This window comes from Centropristis striata, chromosome 8 (assembly GCF_030273125.1).
Source record: "Centropristis striata isolate RG_2023a ecotype Rhode Island chromosome 8, C.striata_1.0, whole genome shotgun sequence".
Taxonomy (NCBI): Eukaryota; Metazoa; Chordata; class Actinopteri; order Perciformes; family Serranidae; genus Centropristis; species Centropristis striata.
The window spans coordinates 21,098,970-21,113,083 of NC_081524.1; positions in this window are offsets into that span (position 1 = coordinate 21,098,970).

Genomic DNA, 14,114 nt, shown 5'->3' on the forward strand with positions numbered 1-14,114 from the left:
AGATGGTGTTCAGTGTGGGTGTCTCTCACAGCTGAATACAAGATGAGTCACTGATAAAACAGGAGAATTGGAGGATTAATAGTTTTCCTTTTTCAGTGGTTGACTAATTACTGATTATTCAGAGCCGGCTGACTAAAAAACATGGCTGAGCTTGACAATGGTTGACGGTTTACTGGGATGAAGAAACCTTTTAGAATAACCATGATTAAGTTGGATTATATGTACCTCTGTCTAACCTGTGTAACCTCTGTCTTTTGGTTAATTTTTAACTGCATTTCTGTCATTGTTGAGCAAATTTAAAGTGTCCTGACTTCATATACATAATGTCACTTTTTTGCTATGAATTAAGAATATGAGAAGTTACACATATAACTATAAAGCAGCCAGAAACAAAAAAATACATGAAAAAAAATGATCAAAACATATACAAATATACAAATCAAAACATTATAATACAACAGTTGTAAGTTCTAAAAATATTGTTATAAATGTTATTTTAATAATACATTTTTTCTTATATTTATTCATACAAATGTGTCAGGAAAATGTAAGAAATTTAACCATAATGCAGTTTATTTACATGTCTAGTGGTTTTATTACAAATTGTTTTATTTTTTAATTTATTTTTGTATTTTTGTATTTATTTTTTGAAAGTCTAAATATGCCTGTAAATAGCTGAAAAAAATTCATTATATAAAAAAAGTTATTTCGAGAAATAAAAGTTGCAGATTGAGGCAGATAATCCTGCAACTATCAGAAAAAAGACAACAGCATCCAGGAAATTAATTACATTAAAAGTAGGAAATTAATGAAATTAGAAATTAATTTATTTAATGCAAAGTCATTACAACAGATAGATGTGTGTTGTGTTGCTGATACAGGCGGATGTGACTGAAATTAATCCACAACCTGCAGAACATGTCAGTTTTTACAGGTCATTTAAGTCTTAAAAAGTAAAAAAAAAAAATCTGATGCTTGATTCAAGAAAACAAATTAGAAGCAACTGAAAGCATCTCTTGTGTGGTTCTGTGTTGGAGTGGATTGACTGACCTGTTACAATAGACACGTATGTGGCAGTGTGTGCTGCTCCTGCTGCCACACATCAGTATTTCTCAGCAGTAGCAGATAACAGGATAGGTGACGGCTCACCACACTGAGAGCCTACAAGCTGCAGCACTCAGGGATATGACAACGAAACCATCTGAACAATTATTCCTCGGGATAAATGGCCGCGGCGTGAAAAGGTCAGCAACAAACGACAGCCAATTCCCCTCAGAGTGGAATCTGAGGAAAAATAATCGCCCCGTGATTGAATTGCATCCTGGGACATTTGAGCCACAGTAATGAAATGGCTGTTGTTGTGACCCGACCCTTTCACCTCCCTGACGATTTTTTACCAGATTACAGAGCAGGCAGCAGGGGCGACTATTTGCCTACAGGAATACATTTAATATATGTGCATAGGTTTTGTTTTGCCAATGTAAATCCCCATTATCACAGGTACTTGTGCATATTACATGGCAGCGTTCACCTGCAGGGCCCATGGGGGCCACACAGGGTGTCATCAGAGGAGAGGCATTTATGGCTACAGGTATAATATCTGCTGTTTTATGTTTGACAATATTAACACTACACTTTCAATGTGGCTTTTTTAATTTAGTCTTAGTCCAGTATTAGGTGTCCTTGTTTGCTTTAATCATATTAAGCATCATCAATCATACTAGCATCTTATTATCTTTTTCTCACAATTTTATGGTTTATACTTGTTTTATTTATTAGCTTTTATTTGTTTTACCTATATTTTATTGTTTATATTAAATGTTTATTTTAATTCTAATTCTTGTATACATGTATTCATTTATATATATATATATATATATATATATATATAAAATTGTATTTACTCATATTTTCATTACTCAGCGTACATTAGTCTCCATGTCAATTTATTAAATATTCTAAATTGTTGTTATTTTCAATCTGTACAGCACTTTGTATTACACTTGACTTGATTTAAAAGGTGCTATATAAATACAATTTGATGGATTGATTGAAGACTAAAAGTCATAACATATTATAGTTTTAGTCAAAGTAAACTATACTAATAATTTAATTTCTAATGTCATTAATTTCCTACTTTTAATCCAAGTAAATCTGTTTTAGGAAGTTCCTCGATGCTGTCGTCTTTTTCCTGATATAAGTGGAATTTTCTGACTCAGTCTGCAACATCTCTTACGATATTTTGAATCAGGCATATGTCCTTGTTGGTTTTGATTACATTTAGTCAACCTCAGCTTGTTTTTTTAAGTCAAGTCACACTAAAACAGATATTTTTTTGTATAAGATACATATATAAGTCAGGGCCTCTTATAGTCTTAGTCAAAGTAAACTATACTAATGATTTCATTTCTAATGCCATTGTATGTAAATCCTATGTCTGCAACAAGATATTTCTGTTAGTTTAAGTCAATTAACACTAAAATATTTTTTTACTTTTCTTTCTCTAAGATATGACTAAAAGCCAGGGCATCTTATAGATTTTGTCAAAGTAAACTGTAACTATTTCAGTTTTTTGTCTGACTTTGTATTTTTTTTAGACATCAGAACATTTCGATCATTTTAGTCAATCTAGTCGAGCCAAAACCAATAATTTTCTTACCAGAATCAGAATCAGTTTTATTACCCAGTATATCATTTTCACGTACAAAGGGTTTGCTGTGGTATATTGGTGCAAAAGAAAAAATCATTAAAACATAGATAGAGATTAAGTATACTGTGAGTCAAAAACAGCAGCATGAATAGAAAATAAAATAAAATATTTTTTGTATGTTGACAGTAGAAACAATATGATGTTAATCTTGTGTTTATCTATAAAAATAAGCCCAAATAAAGGCTTGCTTCTATCTGCTACTGAGGTGAATTATCCTTGGGAATTTACAGAAATCACAGATTGGGAACAACATGTGATGCTGATATTCAAAATTATGATTTGGAGAGTTGAGACAGTGTCTGGGCAGCCATACATTATCCACTTGGAAACACTTTATTTTCCTGTCACACTGAGAACACGATAGAGGTGGGGAAAAATCAATACAGCATAGTATATAATATATATTATTATATCCATTGATGGCCGCCAAGTAGCGATATTTAGTGTTCTAACAGCCGCCGGGCCATCAGTATTTTTGCTGTTTTTTAGGAATATACTGGAGATACTGGTTTTATATGAAACTAGAAGATCTAAGGAATCTATAGGCTCCATGTGCATCAGGATATCATGTCAAGTCAACTCAAACTTTATTTCTAGAGCACATTTAAAACAGCTGGGGTTGACCAAAGTGCTGTACAGATATCACAGTTGCAGGAAATAGGGTAAAAACTAAAATACTAAAATACATAAACACAGTGCAACAATAGAATAAAATAAATTAAAATATAACAACATAAATTTAAAATTTAAAAATTTTATAAAATTTTGTTTTTGCAAGATGTCCACTTAACCTTGATTAAAAGCCAGGGAGAAAAAGTGTGTTTTTAGGGAGGATTTAAAAACCTCAAAAGATCCTGCAGATCGGATGTGCCAGGGCAGATTATTCCAGAGCCACAAAGGCACGGTCGGTCACCTTCGGTTTTAAGTCTGGTTTTAGGGGTGGCCAGTAGCACCTGACTGGAGGATCTCAGTGTTCTGGCAGGGGCGTGGATTTTAAGGAGCTTGGTCAAAATATCATGCTGGGAAGTTGTAGATATAACGCTCAAAGTTAAGCATTTTTCATTTTTCATAAAAAATAAAAATGAGAGAAGTGAAGCTTCAAGTTGAGGAAAGTTTGATAAAATGCTGCAGTTGTTGTCGTCCATACATGTTTGATATCAGTTCAGTTCAGTTTGACTGAATCCTTTGATGATCAGTCTGTGGGTTTGACTCTCATTGTGGAGAAATAAAAAGACTGAAGTGAGATGAATAGACTGTAAAAATGTTAATTTGCAATATATTGTATTGCAATACGAACTGTATCACAATAATATCATATTGTGACTCAAGTATTGGGATAAAATCGTATAGTGGGTCATCTGCTGATTCACAACTCTAGAACACAAATGCAACATTTTTCAATTTCTTGACATTGGAGATTGGAAAAAAACTGCTTTTCCACTGAAGCCTTCTTAATGTCGACATGCCTTAAAATAAGCCTGAAAGTAGAGATGGAGTCTGCAGTGATTAATTGATCATCTTTTTATTTGTTGCTGCACAGTTCAGACTTTAAAACAGCTTCTGATATGACTCCTGATTGTTATTAATGAGTTCAGCTAAAACATCGATGTATGCAAATAAAACACTATTCCTGCAGAGAAGCGGTGGTGATGTTTTCCTTTTATTTCAGAAACAGATCATATTAGATCACACGTTAGCTGACATGACGGAGCTTTGATCTGAAGCATGTCTTCACCAACCTGGACTCTTACTCACCTGCTGTTGACCAGAGTGAGTCAGCCCTACACACACACACACACACACACACACACACACACACACACACACACACCCTCCCTCCCTCCCTCCCGCCCCTCCGGAGCTTGAGGCATGCAGTGGTCGGTCTGTTGCCTCCGTTCATATGACTAATTAGACCAGCTTCACACTGCGCCGTTCCTTTTGAAGCTGATCCCTGGTGCTAATTGCTGCGTCAGTCCCGGGCCACAGTCAGGTTAAGTTCAAATGCAGGGCCGACGTCTCCACTCAGCCCCACACTCTCTCCCCCTGCACAGACTGCCCCGTCCACCTCGACTCATCTGCCCCACGACGAGCTCTAACAAACAGGTTTGCCATAAAATGCCTCACAGAGAATCTAAGGATGATGGAAACAACAAACTCACCTACTAGAGGCCAAAAGTTTGGAAGCAACTTAAATGTTCTGTTCACAATGGCTTTCTTAATAACCAGTATGGATTCTTTGGATTTTTGGATGTGTTTACTACATGTTCCGACTTTACTTTTATTGAATTGAACCATTTTTATCAGTTTACCTTTAGGTTTACATTGATGTTACCACACCATTGCTGAATAAATGTTACCAAAAGAAAAGAATGGCTTAGTTTTAGGGTCCCAACTTCAGTGCAAAAGTAAAAAAACAAATCACAGCTTGCATTATTCACAAACTAAATTTCAATTCAAACTAAAAATAACATAAATGACTCAAATTGAAGCAACTGAGTAAAGAAACAAGGGATTCGTGTCCTGTGTGAAACCAAAAGTAAGCAACTTTTTACGTAATTTAGGTTTTTTGCGTAACTTCTGCAGATCACGTCACCCTCGTAACTACTTCACATGCAGCATTTACATGTAGTTACTGTTCAAACTATCTTTTATATGTGTTTTTTTTCTAAAAACTGTCTTAAATTCACAGAAACTGCAGCCTTTTTTGCAACCGCAAACCATACTTGTATATATAATGGCTTGTGCTATTATTCAGAAAGCAATTTTCACACAGTACGTGCCACCAACACGAAATTCGGTGTAAAAAATGATGGTCTTTTCATGTAATTTTGTGAGATCTGGTTGCTTGGTCAGATGACGCTTGATACGAACTAGTTGTTTAAATCATATCCTGTCTGTTTTTCTTCCTTTTATACAATCTGGTCGTCGTTTTCATTGTTCTGATACTAGTTTTCTTTGAGTAAAATAAGAGCAGAATATTGTCTTAAACATTTTCAGTACCCAGATTGGCAGAGCTCTAAGAATATATGGCAACAGCGCCAGTAGGGCAAGCAACACTTGGGCTACATTCAGACCAAGGTGAGTCCTGTGTGAAGAGATTCAGCCTTTCTCATTAGTTTCAGAAGCCAGTCTGGGGATGCAGCCTGGGTGCCAAGGGAAATGCAGAAAACGTACACGTACATGCTCCTGGTTAACTGGTTGTAACGTGAACAGTTTTTCTTCTGTTCCATGCATTGTATCATGGCAACAAAACAAAGAATTAATGCCAACATGATTATTTTCCAGAGGTGTAAAATCCTGTCACAGAGGATTCTAAACATCTCTGCAGTATTTGCTGTTTGATAAGTCTTTAAGTTCAAGGATCTGCTACTCAAACTGAACTTCGTGGACTGTTTTTCATGTCTCAAGCCTCATGTCCCTCACCAACACAAAACCTTTTGCATTGTAAAAAAGGAGTGTCTAAAAACAAGATAAAAACACTAAATCTGAGGGAAATGATCTTGCTGCATGGACAGAAAATTTCACTTGACAAGATTTCTTAAATTAAGATTGTTAAATCTAGAAATAAGCATGTTGAACACTTAAAATAAGAGATTTAATTCTTAAAACAAGATGAATTATCGAACACTTCTAAATCTTGTTTTTTTTTTATCTTGGTAAGAAACAACTAATTTGCAGTGCACTCTGCTCGGGCCAGTTCATCACTGCTTGCAGCTTTAATTTATCTTGTTTTAAGAGTTAATTTCTTATTTTAAGCATACAACATGCTTATTTCTAGATTTAACAATCTTAATTTAAGAAATCTTGATAAGTGAAATTATCTGTCAATGCAGCAAGATAATTTCCCTCAGATTTACTGTTTTTATCTTGTTTTTAGACACACCTTTTTTGCAGTGTGTGGTTTTAACACAGGGCTGTTCTCTGGATGAGAGTCAAATCTTCAAAACTGTATTTGCATTTTTGAATTAATACAAGAAAATGCAGCATTTGTGTATTTTGCTAATATTTCAATCCCAAATTCCTTGTTTGAAAAAACAAAAACACAGCTGTAGCTGCAGGATCAAGTCTGTGACTTTTGGATTATCAAGCATTTGTCTTTAACCTCCCTCCTCTCCGCCCTCACTCCCCCCCCCCCCCTAAACTCTGTTTTCCCCCAAACTCAATGGGATTACACTGGGCCTTGGTGAAGGATAGGTCAAATGAAAAAAGAAAGAGGAGGAGGAGGGGGAGAGGGAGAGGATGTGATGGATAAGGCATCTGATGAGCAACAAACACTGGTGATACTGTGAGAGATGGAGCTTTGGGAGAGAGATCATTTAACACTGGAAGCACTTTATTTTGAAGGGCACAATTGTACTACTAGCAGAAGATTTTAGGTCAATTCCCAACCTTACAGGCAGCTTTTAGTCCAGGAGATTTTGGTTCAAATTTGTCAACTTCCTATGCATTCATTTCTGTCCCTGTTAAGCATCTTGCAATCTGTCCTTACATCACATGCATGGCTCCTTTTTATCCACACAAACTTGGCTATCAGTCAGATTTTTCATTTTATTTTAATTAACAAAGTATAAAGCTGCCAGGAACTGAAAATACAAACAAAAGACAAAGGTGTGTATGGAAATGTACCATTTTTTTTTTTTTTTTTTTTTTTACCATTTATACACACAAAAACAGCAGAAAAAATAATAAATAATAAAACTACAAAACAGTCTCTTTGCATGTAAATTAAAAATGGTAATAGCTTTCATTATAGAAAGAAAATTCCCATTGTAAAAATGGTCTAGAAACATAAATGGCACACTGTGAAAGCTCCTATGATTGCACTTTCAACTGGCTTTCTCGGCTTGTCTACATATCATACATAAATTAAGTTATTACTGTAAAAAAATGAAAATCAAAATAAAATGTGTATTTTCAATAAACTCCAGAGGGTTAACCTCAGTACACTGTGAAAACTGTGCTTAAAAAAGTCTAAAATCAGTGTTGTTGTATAACAGGAGGGGTTTTCTCTGGAGTTTTGTCCACCAAAGCATCTTCTAAATGAGGCTCAGGCAGAAAGTAGAACAAAGTCTTCTTGGTCAACTTGGCTTTTCTCAAATAAAGTCAGCTTCTTGCCTTTTTTTATTGAGTCTGAGAGAGTTTCGTGTCCGTCCTCGTCGCCCCTCACCCAGCCATCTGCCCTGTCTGTCTCTACACGACTATCGGACATTCAGCTGGTCAAACAAGTGTTGGATCTTTAAATGGGAATGTTTGACTCCACACTGCTTCTGAATAATTGAGGAGCTTGGTGGTTAAAAAAAGAGGCAGATTAATGCACAACTACAGGCTCTGTGCTGTGCGTCCTGAGAGAGCGTGACAGACACCGGCAGCGAGAGGCTAACAGCACGCCGACTGCGACACTCAAACCCTTTTTGCAGCATAGCACGGACAACCAGAAGATTTTAGCGGCAGGGGGGTGGTGCTAAAAGCTAACAGTGGGGTTTTAGAAAATACTCCCCTCCACCCTGCAGCCTCCTTGAACATCTCTTTAAGGAGGAGTGCTGTAATTGTGTTGTGATTCTGCAGACCGCATCGACCCCGTTGACCCCCCGGGGAGGCTGTTTCTGAGATGTGCCAAGAGTCACATCTCTAAATATGGCCAGATCGAGGGGGGGAGTCAGCTGTCCATGTTAGACTGTGGACTTCACCTCCGTGTCCTTCTATTAGTTTGACCTCAACTTCAGAACTCCACACTTCAGCTCCACAGATTTTCACTTTGGCAAGGAGAGAGAAGGAGGTCGGCTCCCAGGAAGCTTCACGCCGCGGCCGCAAAGTCAAAGTGAAAATCAAGGTCATTGTACAACTTAGTTGTAAGAAAGAGAAGAAAGTTTTCTTTGCATCTAAAAATAATGCCTCAGCAAATTATCTGTCATATACAAGTCCGAAGTAATTCAATGTTATCGTCATTTTTATTTTTTTTCTTCAACAAGGCATTGATTGGGGGTTGGTTATGTTTTTTTCCAACATGAAAAATAAAGTATTTTGCGCTGAAAACAAGAGCCCAGAAAGCAGAGAATTATTAAATAATAGTTGGATTAATTTGAATCACATTGAAATAAGGTGTTCAAGGGAATTTGTCCAGTTGGGAAATTTTTTTTTATTCTTACATAACATTAATTGGTGGGTTGATGCAACTTGTTGGGAAAGTGACTATTGTGTGTCATTCATATCCAGATATCATCTTTAATGCTTTGAATATGAAGACGGTTGTTTCCTACATTTTCATGATATGCCCAAGTCAATTTATCTACTGAGAACTATGTTTTAGCTTCACAGTTTGCAGTAACTTTGATTCATTGTGCTTAAATGAAGTTCTGGACATTTCAAGCCAAAAAAACAGAGAGATATTTACACTTACATACATTTTTTTGTCTTATATCTCACTCTGTTAGTCTTCTGACTGTCACAGATCTGTAGACTTATTGTGCATGTTCATATTATTTTACTGGGTTGATATTACAGGATTTTCCTGGATCTTGATGCACAAAGTTTCAAATAGATGCTTTGTTTATGTGTGTGTGTGTGTGTGTGTGTGTGTGTATGTGGATTCCTGTACTTTTGACATAGTGAGGACCATACATGTCTTGTTTTTAACAGACAGAGTGAGGACATTTTGGGAAGTGAGGACATTTGGCCTGGGCTTGGTTTTGAGGTAAAGGTTACAGTTAGGGTTAGATTAAGGGTTAGGGATTTAATTGTGATGGTTAAGGTTAAGGTAGGGGGGATAGAGAATGCATTATGTCAATGAAAGGTCCTTACAAATATGGAAGTACAAGGATGTGTGTGTGTGTGTGTGTGTGTGTGTGTGGGGGTGTGTGTGTGTGTGTGGGTGTGTGTGTGTGTGTGTGTGTGTGTGTGTGTGTGTGTGTGTGTGTGTGTGTTGGTGGGGGGAGCTGGGATTGAGGAGCAGAGGGATGCAGGGTGCTAACAGCCGGCGGAGCGAGGGGAGGCCAAGGCGCCGTATGTGCAAAGAGCCCCTGTTAGTAGAACTGACTTTAACCTTTATTCACTTAAAGACCCCAACAACCCCGATCACCCCTCAGCCCCTACCTACTGCTCACCCCCACCCGGGCCAGGCCTCGCTTCATGCTCCGCAAGGTCGCTCAGAAGACTTTTTATTCCACTCACACATACATTTGGTTCTTAAAAGTCAGGTATTTGTGGAAAATTATAAGATCTTGATGCCCAGATGGTTTAAGTTTGCATCCACTTTCTCCAGTTTCATGCAGTGTCTCAGTCGGTTATCAGCCACGCTTTTGATGCCAACAATATTTTTTCATTTGTTTGTGTTATTGTCTAAGTGAATTGAAGAAGTCCAGTTTCTAAGTCAGGACCAGGTTCTGGGAAGCTGTTTTTGCCGCCCCGGTGGAAGTTCTGTGGAGAACATCTGAGATTACAAAACTCCACATAATAAGTGACACAGTGACCTTTATGTGCTCAAAATATTACAGTTTTTGCCCTTATTCGAAAAGATGACAATAAAGCTCAGCTGTTTACATCACTTATATTACAGTTTACCTGTAGCTGCCCTCCAACTAACTTCACATATTGTTTATCCTGTCAAAATATAATATATGGATTTTCTTAAAGTTTTCCACTTTTGGCAAAATCTTTAAATAAATTGGTATAAAATGGGTGGAGCAACACAGCTAACATGCAATGACACTTCCTATGTTGTGGACTCTTTGGATATTGGATTGTGTAAAATAATAAAATAATAAATAACATTAACTCTTTTTATGCAGTGCAAAGAAGTTTGCCATCGGCACAAATTCACATGTCAGAGTTCCCTAAAGTTGAAAACAAATATATTCACTGACTTACTTTGTGTTTGTTGTGTATATTAAAATGAATTGATTTTGCAGCCAAATTTGACTTTGTTAAATGCTACCAGGGCTGGTTAGAGGTGCAAATTGTCTTAACTTGTCAACTTGTCTTGAGTGAGGAGGAGAGATCTAATCAGCCAAGTGGAAGCACCTGTCTGGGTGCAGCAGAGTGTGGAAGAGGAAGGAAAAATCAAGAGAAGAAACCAAAGAACAAGAAAATAACCAATTTAGATAACCAGGAATTAAAAAGGTCTAAAGCAAACCCTATGTTAAAGTTAACCCTCTGGAGTCCATGAAATCACCTGCACATTACGTGAAGACATAAAAATGAAGCAACATTGAGTCTCTCCATCAGCTTCCCTCTAAAGTTCTGGCTTGAAACTCTAAACCACATTATTTTTTGGATTATATTCGGCCAAGTAAAACCGAAAATAATGTCAAATATATTTAGTATAAAAATATAGAACTAGAGATTATCCTCATTTTACCTGTTATATGTAATATTTGCAACCTGTATACATATTTGCAACATGTAAAATTCTGTGTATTGAAACATAATTTTCAAGATCAGATTTTATGTTTCCTTTGTTTCTTTTGGGTTCAACATTTTAATCAAGTAAGTCAAAGTTAAAATTGAATTATCAGGACATATAGCTGAGGTAACGCTGAAAAAACTGATACCAACATGGCATGGTAAAGATTTTTTAACAGATTTTTAAAAGGACATAATAGCCCGAGATTTCAGAGGGTTAAAGATGCTTGAAAAAAGAAAGATTTCTGTTTCTTTTCCCTTACATCAACTACTACACCTTCTGTTCGACTCTCTCTCATACACACTCGTATGGACTACGTGTGGGATTGAAAACACGATCTATAAACCATAATCTCACGTCTCATGGCCCGTGTTCGTCCGGACAAGAACGCCACTAGAAGTGGGATTAGCATCGCTGCTAAAATAACAGAGGAAGCTGGAGGAGAGCCAAACGGCCCCAAGAAAAGGTCTATTGTTGTCCAAGCGTTGTTATTGCCTGGAATTACCTGCGCTTAGTCACACCATATCGCACACACACACATGCAGAAACACACGTAGAGACTCAGGGACATACAAACACAACACAGTGCTTCTGTAGTGTTATTCGTACAGTTTTCATGCTCTTGTTAATAATCCACACATGCAGATGTCGCTTCTCCTGGGGTTTTCATACAGCACATTAACTTCCCCCCGCTGTCAATATTATTGATCCTCCTGCGTTTAATCCTCATGTTGATCTGCTCCAGGTACATAATCGCTGAATTCCTGATGGTGTGAAAGGCACAAAGAGCCGGCGTCCTCTCACCTCCGGCAGCCGATACGTCACAGTTTGCAGCGCCGGTCAGGATGTGATGTGATCCGCTTTCAGTATTTGACCCCATTAAAATGGCCGTCGCGGGCCAGAGTTCAAGAAGAGGATTATGGCGTCCTGCCAATGACCCGTTTGAACCCTAAAGGGTGCCACAGTGGTGATGAGGGAATATTATCAAGGTGACGTGGCTGAGAGAGAGAGAGAGAGAGAGAGAGAGAGAGAGGTTGTATGAGTTGCTGTATGTACATTTTTAGCTCGAGTGATTACAGTGTTGGTTGGTTTGACTCAGACTGAAATATCTCAAAAGCTATCAAACAGATTATCATGGAATTTTATACACACATTCATCATTCCCAGACAATGAACTCCAACAATTTTAGTTATCCTGATGCAACCGGTTTAACTTATCTTTCAACTTATCCAGAACTGTGCTGCTAGACTAACTAAAACCAACATGAGAGAATATTTTACTTTCCTTTGGATTCAGGAACTTTCAGAATATATTTTAAAGTTATTTTACTTGTTTTTAAAGCACTTAATGGTTTTGAGACTTGCCTACATTGCAGACTGTCATTTTATAATCCTTCACAAGCTCTTATCTTTCACTGCTGACAAGTTTTTCCTTATGAATAGCATTTTATTTTATTTTATTGGAAAATGTAGTTTTTAAATACACACAATTATGTGTACAAGAAAACAGTTGGCACAAATTTTTCTAAAGTATTTTTCTAAATACTATGAAGTCATGTATTTGTTTGACCCATACGTCCAACCAGTTTTCTCCCCTTACGCGGACTGTATCACTCTTTATACAATGTCACTCTTTATACCATAATGCCACTAAACTGGCTTTTATTCTCATGCTAACACCGTTTTGATCAATATCCCTTTGTTTGCACAACAAAAATACAACATTTAGGAAAATGATAAAAGTTTGAGAACACATTGAAACAACCCAACAGCAGATTGATTGATATTCCCTGAAGTGCATAAAAAACAACACGATTTGGGAAAATAGATCAAAACGGAAATATCTGTTTTTGCAGAATGAACTTGAACAAAATGATCTAAGCCTCTGTTGGTTTTTGATGACCTGGGAATAAGAACGGTCTGAAAATGAGGAGAGACTTAAAGCAAAGGAAAACAAGTTACACCACGTTTGATATACCTAATCTTCTATTATTTCAATGACAAGGCTGATTTTTTTTGTCCACTTGTGGCATAATAAAATACATTTTCAGTTAATCTGATGTGATGTCAATAAGCAAAGAGGGCAGTTTCATGAACTTGGTAAAAAGTGATTTCTATGAAGGCATTTTCATGATCATAATCAAGATTTCTGAAGTTTGAGTTCTTTCTGAAGAGGACAGAGTCAGGGGAGCAGAGATGGAAAGATTGTGAGTGTTGAGGGAGAGATGAGGAGGAGGAGGAGGAGGAGGGGGGCCTCTTCCTCGTGCCTCCAGTCGAGCAGAAAATCTCAGCAAATTAGTTACCGCGACGAAGGCTGGTCGGGGAGCTTTCATCCAGCGCAGCAGGGGAGCCGCCATGGGATCGGGATAAGAAACACCCCCTCATAACAACATCTTCCCTCACCCTTCTCTCTCCTCCTCCTCCTCCTTCTCCTCCTCCGGTCACTATCCAACCATCCATTACTGTTTCCTGGCTGGCGGGGAGCAGCAGAGGGCTCAACGTGCTGTTTGGCTGTTAAACGGCTCTCCAGCATTAGCACCCCTGAAAAGGTGTCACATAAACACCAAGCAGCTGCTAAGAACTGCTGCAGACCCAAGAGAGCGGACCTCAATCTGTGTGTACACAAAGAACTCACATAAATGCAACGACAAACAATGTGAACTACAAATAAAAAGGTTCCTGCAGGCCTCAGGAAAGTTCTGTCTAAGGCCTGCAAATAAAAACAAATCTGCATTTCATTAAAGTACAGGTGATTCATGCAAGAACCACTTGTATGAACAGACTGTATTCCTTCTTAAGTGGCCTGTGCAAGTGACATGGGAAAACTTTCCACATTCGTCAATTGTCTCTTTTGAAAAAAAATGTTTTTGGAGTGGTTCTGTGTAATTCAAGTGGCAAAATCCTCAATCCAGTTAAGAGAAACATAAGATGAGAATGCAAAATGTTCTTGCATGAGGCCCGTTGTTTCTATCTGACAAGTTAACTCTTCTTTGTAGGTTTAAGGAA